General features: G+C 37.6%; 1 pseudogene; it reads right to left on the minus strand.

The window, feature by feature from the left end:
* Positions 1-5,091: 5,091 nt before the first annotated feature.
* LOC128665213 (uncharacterized) lies at positions 5,092-5,208 on the minus strand (annotated as a pseudogene).
* Between the last annotated feature and the right edge of the window lie 5,163 nt (positions 5,209-10,371).

Genomic DNA, 10,371 nt, shown 5'->3' on the forward strand with positions numbered 1-10,371 from the left:
GCAATGCCCATACAAATGCCCTTTTCAGGGCAATGGGTAGATCAGGTTTTACTTTATTTTTATTTTGTGGGTTTAGGGGGGTGGGGGTTTGTATACTGTTATGGGGTGTTTGTTTTTCTTTTGTAGAAAAATAGCTGATTTCTTTAGGGCAATGCCTTACAAAAGGCCCTTTTAAGGGCCCTTGGTAGTTTATTATAGATTAGGGTTTTTTTTTTTTTTTTAAAGGGTATTAGAATAGGAATAATTTTTGTTTTTTTGGGAAATTTTGTTTGTTATTTTTTGTAATACTAGTTTTTTTATTTTTTGTAATTTTAGTGTTTTTTATATTTTGTAATGTTAGGTTTTAGTGTAAGGCAGTTTAGGTTTTATTTCACAGGTAAGTTTGTACAGTATTTATTTTAACTAGGTAGTTAGCAAATAGTTGATAACTATTTACTAACTAGTTTACCTAGTTAAAATAAATACAAACTTACCTGTGAATTTAAAAATAAAACCTAACCTAGCTACAATGTAACTATTAGCTATATTGTAGCTAGCTTAGGTTTTATTTCTTTTCTTTTTTTTTTTTAAACTTTATTTAAACCAGCAAAAGCATATACAAATTAAAAGAAAAATTCAGAGCCCTTAGGCGATATCTTTAAGCATGATATCAGAATAACAACAACAACAGCAAAAATCAATTGAACAAACCGAATATATCCTTATCTTCTTATTGCTCTAACAAAATCATTAAATATTTCAGCAACCATTTACTGGCTCTAGTATTGCTGGTAATTTTCTTATAATTCAAAGTTTTCTATTGAGAACTTCACACATCAAAACAACAGATCCGTGTACTTGGAATGCATGTCCTAAGCTCCTAAAGGTTTTAGGAAGCTGCAGCTTCCTACTTTTTACTAGAACTTGAAACACAAAAAAAAAGAAAAAAAAAAAGAACAGCTCCAGATCAAAATAACTGCCAACTCGGCAAGAGTGGGGGGAGAGACCACAAAACAAAACAAAACACAGCAAAAAAAAAAAAAAAAGGAAAGAAAAAGGGAAGAGAAGGTAAACCAGATAAGTACCAAATATCTTGCACTATCTTGATAACCAAACACCCCCCTGTCCCTGACAGAGAGATTTTAAAGCCGATATACTGGAAGAACTTCTCCAGCAACCAGCAACATGAAATTAGCATTATTCTTCAGAGGAGCAACAAATTGAATCTGTTCTAACCTAGGCCGTGCTAAGATTACCCTCTTCCCCTTGTCAAAGAAGAGCCTGGTAACCTTTTCCGACCCCCCGACTAGGTGCTGTCTTTCTATGATCATTTGTATCTTGATAATATTAACAAACTCGCCTACTGTCGGGACCTCAGACGTTCCCCATTTCAAAAATATAATATGCCGGGCTGCTAGGATGACCATGTTAATTAATTGTCCCTCACCTTTATATTGCCCATATTCTTTTAAAAGGAAAATATGTCTTAATTGGAGCGCAATCTCATCACGTATAAACCTATTCACCCAGAATTGAATTTTACACCAGAATTGACGATTTTTTGGGCAATCCCATATACAATGTTGCAGGTCTGCTCCCTCTTTATGACATTTAAAGCAATTCCCCCTATTCCCGTTATGTTGCCACTTACTTATCCTCATTGGTGTTAAATAAAAGTTATTTAGAAGTTTAAACTGAGATTCTTTCCAGCTTACTACTCTCGTCGCTGTATCTGCCAGTCTAATGATCCTTTCGATGTCTTCATCTTGCAAAAAGTTAATATATTTTGTAAGAAACCTTTTCCTTTTATTAATATGTTCTTTCCCTGATATATTTATTAAAACTTTATACCAATATGATATTGATCTTTTACCGGCCTCGTATAATTTCACTCCTGCCTCAATTCCTGGATCCCACACTATTCTATGCTTCTGTAATGGTTTAGAGACGTAATTTCTAGCTTGTAAGTAAGCATAGAAGGTTTTTGTCGGTAGCTGATATTGTTCTGCTAGTGTTTCAAATGTTTGTAGAGCTGGCCCTTCCCCCTGAACCAATTGGGAGAAATAATGTAACCCTTTCTGTCGCCAGATTTTAAAGGCCGGGTTATCATACATCCCAGGTATAAAATCGGGGGTGCCAATAAACGGCAGGTATTTTGATATATAAAAATCTTGGCCTACTAATCCACAGAATTTCTGCCATGCGCAAACCACATTAGAGAAAGTTAAGAGAGTGCTAACATTGCTAGGCAAACTCCTAAATGGATGATGTAAGATTGCCTTAAGATCAAAGGGTTTTATCACCGTGGATTCTAAATCATAATAAGTCACTTGATTGGCTTCCGTTATCCAATCTATACCGAATTTCATGAGGGCGACTATGTTATATTTTACAATGTCTGGCAAAGCCAGACCCGCATATCTTTTGCTTTAAACAAGTTTCTCAGTTGCTATACGAATTTTCTTTTTGCCCCATATAAAGTGGGCACACACTCTATTATATCTAGCAACATCTCGTTTTTTAATCATTAATGGTAAATTTTGCATTAAAAATAATAACCGAGGGAAAGCTATCGTTTTAATCAGCACGATTTTTGCGGAAAGCGAAAAATATTGTATATTCCACTTACCAAGTCTACCCTCAAGATTATCAAAAAACTCTGCATAGTTAAGACTATACCATTCACTAGGGTTTTTACTAATTTTGATACCTAAATAATTTATTGATTTTACTACTGTGAAACCATGTTGCTGGGGACTCTCTCTAGTTTGATTAATCCAGAGAAGTTCTGACTTTTACTTATTGATTTTATAACCGGAAAAAGTAGTGAAATTATTAATAATTGCCAAACATTTGGGTATACTTTCTTTTGTATGCTGCAAAACTAACATAATGTCGTCGGCATATAACGAGATTACAGTATTATGTCCCCCAAGTGCTATTCCCGTTAATTCTTGCCTAAGTTGAATGGCCAAAGGTTCTAATGCGAGATCAAAAAGTAAGGGCGACAGGGGACAACCCTGTCTAGTCCCTCTTTGTAGGGTTATAAACTGAGACAATTCGCCGTTTACCAACAATTGAGACCGTGGGCTGTTATATATCTTTTTAATTAACTGAACCAGATTGCCTTCAAAACCGAATTTCTTGAGAGTCATAAATAGGTGATCCCATATTATGGAATCAAACGCTTTTTCTGCGTCAATCGTAAGCATAGCCAGATCTGGTTGAAGTTTTTTATTTGACGACTGCATCTTGTTAAAATAATGATCTAAAATAACTAACACCCTCCGCATATTCCGAACTGGGTTTCTCCCCGGGATAAATCCAGATTGATCGCAGTGAATCAAGTTACTAACCACTTTCTTTAATCTCTCTGCAATAATTGCTGTTAATATTTTATAATCTTGATTCAGGAGTGAAATAGGTCTGTATGATCCCAATTCATCTGCTGCTTTCCCTTTCTTAGGAATTAGTGTCACTGTTGAGTCAGTAAAATAAAGTGATTTCAGCTTCCCTTGTATAAAGTAACTATTGAAAAGTTCCACTAGTGTTCCCGCAATATCCTTTTTAATAATTTTATAAAATTCTGCCGGGAGTCCGTCTGGCCCCGGAGCTTTGTTAATATTAATTCTATCAATGATACTTTTCACTTCTTCCTCTGTTATCTGGGAGTTCATCTGCTCTAATTCCTGTTTGTCTATCTTTGGGACCTGTATCTTTTGCCAAAACTCTGACATTCTCGTCTTGTCGATTTCCACCCTTGAATATAGTTTCTGGTAATATTTAAAAAAGGCCTCTCTGATCTCCCTCGATTGTGTAAATGAATTGCTCCCTTCCTTGATAAGTGGCATTAGGCCACTTTTTTTCCTATGACTTATTATCTTAGCTAGATGTTTAGTGGCGATCCCCTGATATCCTTGGCAAAATGCTCTTATACGCATATCCTCCTTAGCCCATTTTTCCCTAAGGAATATCTCCCGCTCTGATTTAGCGTTCTTATAACTATGCCAGAGAGAGCTATTTGGGTTAGTCACATACCTGCTGTATGAATTTCTAAGTTGGTTGGCTAAATGAATCTCCCTCTCTTTTAACTTCTTCTTTCTCTTGACCATATAATTTTTAATTTCACCTCGCAATACAGCTTTGCCTGCTTCCCAAAGTACTTCAGGGCTGCTCACATTCAAGCTGTTCTGGCTATGATACACTTTCCAACTTTCGGATAGAAAATTCCTGAATTTTTCGTCTAAGAACATATATTTGGGGAAAGAAAACATATTCCTATTCCTACATTTAATTGCCGTGTCCTCCATCTTTAAGCTTATTATTACATGATCAGATATAACTATTTCTTCAATATGTGTCTCTATTTCCAGGGTCAATAATCTCTCATCTATTAAAAACATATCTATACGTGAGAAATTTTTAAATGATTTGTATTCGCACGAAAATGTGCGCTCATCTGGGTGCTGTAAGCGCCAGATATCTCTTAGCTTTAATGTCTTTGCAAATTCCCGTAGGAGCTTTGCCTCTCTATTGTGTTTCCTTACTGCTCCAGATCGTAACCTGTCAATCCCTGGCCACATTGTCGCATTAAAATCACCTGCCATCACTATGTTTTGTCCTAGATAGTTTGCTGATTTATTTTTTATCATCTCCCAAAATTCTGTCTCAATTTCATTTGGGCCGTATATATTGCATAGCGTCCACAATCGGTTATTAATTTCAACTTGTACAAACATAAATCTCCCTCTCGGGTCTAACATTTGACTCTTTATCACATATGTTAAATTTTTATTAAACATTATGGCCACACCACATTTCCTATTATTACAAAGGGTTGCTATAATTTCACTAATCCAATTAGTTTGTAACTTTTGTATTTCTACGTCTTCCAAATGTAACTCTTGTAAAAAAATAACGTCTGGCTTCTGGCGCATTAACATTTTTAGCACATTCTTTCTTTTAATAGGGGAGGTAACCCCTCCCACATTCCACGACACATAATTCAAAATTTAATTTTAATGTATATATTAAAAGCCACAATCACATACACTTGACTTCCTACCTCTCTGTCAGGGAGTAGGTTGCTTCTCTCCTTTCGCACGCTGGACATGTCTACCGCACCTGGTGTTCCCTGGCGGTCGCCCATCCCGGTACTGACCAGGCCCAGCCCTGCTCCACTTCCGAGATCATACGGGATCGGGTGTTCAAGGCCGCTTGGCGGTAGACCTGCAACACACAATACAAAACCATCAAAACAAAAAAAAAAAAAAAGAAAAAAAAAAAAAAGAAAAAAAGAAAAAATGATCTCCCCCCTTTTTTACAATCAGGATAAATAACAAGCATCTCTCGCGTCATCCTTAAACCCTGATAATATAGAAACAAACATCATATTCCATTTGTCATAACTCTACACCCTTTTCTGTACAATAATTTTTAGCTTCTGTTGGTGTATTTAATGCAATCACATTCCCTTCTGAGAAAATTATAATTTTGGCTGGGTATCTCAAGTTTGCCTGAATTCCTGCCTTGATTAAGTTTGTGCAGTATGGTGCCATGCCTTTCTCTTTCAGGAGGTCTCCGTTGAGAAATCCTGAAACAGAAAGACCGGTTTCATTCCTATCTTGAACCCCTGAATTTTCCTATAATGCCTCATTATCTGAACCTTGTATTGAAAATTTAAATATTTAATTACCACCATCCTTGGGCGAGGATTACCTTCCTGGGACTCCCTTACTGATCCTGTTCTATGCGCTCTCTCTACGTGAATTTTTTCTGTTAACTGCATCCCTAACAATTGTGGTAGGGTAACTGAAGCGAATAATACCAGATCTTGGTACTCGCTCAGCTCAGGTAGCCTAATTATGCGGATATTATTCCTACGAGACCTATCTTCCAGATCTTCTAGTTTAGATTGCATTATTTTTATTTTACTCTCATAGTTAGACCAATTTGTATCTTGTATATTTTGTCTGTCCTCTACCACTGAAATTCTTTCTTCTACTTCTAAAATCCTGTTTGAAAAAGATCTAATCTCTGAGGATAGAGTGGCTATCTCCTTTTTGACTGATTCAAATTGGGGTAAGATCATTTCTGCAAGTTGGTTAAGTGTCATCTGCTTCTCTGTACCTAATAATTGGGGGTCCATACTATCCTCTAGACCTGTCTCTTGTACTGTTTTGGGTTTTTTATCTTTCTTGGGGGGCATCGCGGGAGACCTAACTTTGAGGTTAGGAATATATCTTTCCATGGGGTGTATAAAGGTGTAGTGTCGTAAGTGACAATTTAGTTGAATGTGAAAAACGTGAGAAGAAAAAGAAAAAAAAAAGAATTAAATTGGTGAAGCAACCTACTCTCCGCTAGAAAAAAATAGATCTGATGCACCTTTTAACTAATAGTGCTACGTGTATACTTGCAGCCGTAACTGCACTGCTCAAAAGGTTACAAAAAGTAAAAAGCAAAAAGCAAAAAAAAAAAAAAAGAAAAATTTTACAAGTGCAGGAACTCCCGCTGAGGGGTCCTGGTGAGGCTAGTGATGCCTATAAGTTGTGAAATGTGGAACTAAGGTGTTATTAGAAAATTCACCACAGACTGCTGGTCTCCCTGCCTGCCCTCTGTGCAGTCAGCTCAGAATGTACTCTCTCCCCTATATCCCTTTATCCGATCTTTAATTTAAAGGTCTTACAGTGTTATATTATATTCCTCTAAACACCATATTATCTAAACTATATGTTCTGTTTGTGTGTTCCTAAGTCTTAAAGATAAATCTTACACCTGTAGGAGATCTTTCTTGAGTATCCTCATATAATTGTTAGTGCCTAAAACTTGTATAGTATGGAATCAGTGGTCTTCCTAACTACACATTAACTAATACTGTCCTTCCGTTAGTACAGACTAATGTGTCTCTTCAAAATTAAGAATTTCGGGGAATTTCTCAAATCTTATAGTCCGAAGACTCTAATTAAGAGAGTAGATATAACCAGTCCCCAACTATGAATACATCTGCCCTAGAAATACATTAGTGACAACATCCACAGAAAAATTGTAACAATTCCAGGTTCTCTCTTATTCCTTGATAATCATATCTGCCCTATTAAGAATGACCAGAAAAAGAAAAAATAGGAGACACCCCTTCTTTTGTTCTTAATTGGGGGTTAAAGTAATGCAGAGTATTTTTAGTTATTTTACATAAGCACCCAGGTTAGTAAAGGCAGATATGTCTTCTCTAGGTCACGTATATCAGTCAATGTACATAGGTACATAGCTTAGGTTTTATTTCACAGGTAACTATCCGCTAGATTTAGAGTTTTGCGGCCAAAGGGGTGGGTTAGCTACGCATGTTTTTTTCCCCCCGCACTTTTTAAATAATGCTGGTATTTAGAGTTCTCTGAAAGGCTGCGTTAGGCTCCAAAAAGGGAGCGTAGAGCATAATTTACCACCACTTCAACTCTCAATACCAGCGTTGCTTACAGACGTGGCCAGCTTAAAAAATGTGTTCGTGCACAATATCCCCATAGGAAACAATGGGGCATTTGGAGCTGAAAAATAAACACCTGCAAAAAAGCAGCGTTCAGCTCCTAACGCAGCCTCATTGTTTCCTATGGGGAAACACTTCCTAAGTCTACACCTAACACCCTAACATGTACCCCGAGTCTAAACACCCCTAACCTTACACTTATTAACTCCTAATCTGCCGCCCCCGCTATCGCTGACCCCTGCATTTTATTATTAACCCCTAATCTGCCGCTGCGTACACCGCCGCAACCTACATTATAGCTATGTACCCCTAATCTGCTGCCCTTAACATCGCCGACCCCTATATTATATTTATTAACCCCTAATCTGCCCCCCCCCAATGTCGCCGCTACCTAACTACACTTATTAACCCCTAATCTGCCGACCGGACCTCGCCGCTACTCTAATAAAGTTATTAACCCCTAAAGCTAAGTCTAACCCTAACTCTAACACCCCGCTAAATTAAATATAATTTAAATCTAACGAAATAAAATAAATCTTATTAAATAAATTAATCCTATTTAAAGCTAAATACTTACCTATAAAATAAACCCTAATATAGCTACAATATAACGAATAATTATATTGTAGCTATTTTAGGATTTATATTTATTTTACAGGCAACTTTGTATTTATTTTAACTAGGTACAATAGCTATTAAATAGTTATTTACTATTTAATAGCTACCTAGTTAAAATAATTACAAAATTACCTGTAAAATAAATCCTAACCTAAGTTACAATTAAACCTAACACTACACTATCAATAAATTAATTAACTAAACTACCTACAATTATCTACAATTAAATCAACTAAACTAAATTACAAAAAACAAACACTAAATTACAAAAAAAACACAAAATTACAAAAAATAAAAAAAAGATTACACTATTTAATAACTATTGTACCTAATTAAAATAAATACAAAGTTGCCTGTAAAATAAATATTAGGGGTTAATAAGTGTAGGTAAGGTAGCGGCGACGTTGGGGGGGGGCTGATTAGGGGTTAATAAATATTATGTAGGTGTCGGCGATGTTAGGGGCAGCAGATTAGGGGTACATAGGGATAATGTAGGTTGCGGCGGTGTGCAGTCAGCAGATTAGGGGTTAAAAAATTTAATTATAGTGGCGGCGATGTGGGGGGACCTTGGTTTAGGGGTGCATAGGTAGTTTATGGGTGTTAGTGTACTTTAGAGCACAGTAGTTAAGAGCTTTAAGAACCGGCGTTAGCCCATAAATCTGTTAACTCCTGACTTTTTTCTGCGGCTGGAGTTTTGTAGTTAGAGTTCTAACGCTCACTTCAGTCAAGACTCTAAATACCGGCGTTAGGAAGATCCCATTGAAAAGATAGGCTACGCAATTTGCGTAAGGGGATCTATGGTATGGAAAAGTCGCGGCTGGAAAGTGAGCGTTAGACCCTTTCCTGACTGACTCTAAATACCAGCGGGCAGCCAAAACCAGCGTCTCTCACTCTTACATACAAAGCCCTCAACTGCACGGCTCCCCCCTACATCTCAGACCTTGTCTCCAGATACTCTCCCTCCCGTCCCCTTCGCTCTGCTCATGACCTCCTACTCTCCTCCTCTCTTGTCACCTCATCACACTCACATTTACAGGACTTCTACAGACTGGCTCCCATCTTGTGGAACTCTCTGCCTCGCTCCACAAGACTCTCTTCTAGTTTTAAAAGCTTCAAGTGCTCCCTAAAGACTCTACTGTTCAGGGACGCATACAACCTACGCTAACCTTTCCTAATACCAGTTCCTCTCCCCCACTGCAATCCCCTGAACCCTCTTAGCATGTAAGCCTAAAAGTCCAGCTGTTTTTAGATCACCTTCTTAAGAGCTGACTACAACAGTGCAACTCTTGGCAGGGCCCTCTACCCTATAATTGTTTTGTTGCACTCCCCATTTGTTTATAGCGCTGCGGAATCTGTTGGCGCTCTACAAATAACCGATAATAAATAATAAGTTAGAACCCCTTAACGCTGGTTTGGACGGCTAACGCAAAACTCTAAATCTATCGGTATGTATTTAGTTTTAAATCGGTATTATTTAGTTAATCATTGTAACTTTAATTTAGCTCTATTTTAATTATGTTAGTTAGGGGGTGTTAGGGTTACGGTTAGGGTTATGGTTAGGTTTAGGGGTTAATATAGTTTAATTTAGGTTGTTGCGATGTGGGGGGCTGGTGGTTTAGGGGTTATTTAGTGGTTGTGATGTGGGAGGCCAGAGGTTTAGGAGTTAATAACTTTATTTAGTGGTGGCGATGTTGGGGAGTGGCGGAATAGGGGTTAATAGATTTATTATAGTGTGGGCAATATTGGGGTGCAGGGGAATAGGGGTTAATAGCTTTAGAATAGTGACGATGATATCGGGAGCGGCAGATTAGGGGTTAATAGATTTATGTAGCTGTCGGTGATGTCGGTGGCAGCAGATTAGGGGTGTTTAGACATGGGGTTTATGTTAGGGTGTTAGGTTTAAACATAACTTCCCCCCCCCATAGACATCAATGGGGTTGCGTTACAAAGCTTTTCATTCTGTGATCGCAGGTGTTATGTTTTTTTCTAACCCGCTTTCCCCATTGATGTCTATGGGGAAATCGTGCACCAGCACGTCAAAATAGAGCTTGTATTTTGTGTGGTATGGAGCTCAATGCCACCATGTCGCACAAACAAGCCAGCTGTTTGAAAACTTGTAATGGCAGCGCAATGGTTTGTGAAATAACACAACTCTTGTTGCGTTTGTTTCACACCCCATTGCACTCATAACTTGTAATCTACCTGGTTGTCTTATTAAAACAAAGTGTGTGTGTGCGTGCTTACATGCTGATTTGTTTTGCAGTGTTGTTTGTGTGTAGGTATCTAGAGTTGTTTAT

The sequence above is a fragment of the Bombina bombina genome, chromosome 6 (genome assembly GCF_027579735.1).
Source record: "Bombina bombina isolate aBomBom1 chromosome 6, aBomBom1.pri, whole genome shotgun sequence".
In the NCBI taxonomy this organism is placed as follows: domain Eukaryota; kingdom Metazoa; phylum Chordata; class Amphibia; order Anura; family Bombinatoridae; genus Bombina; species Bombina bombina.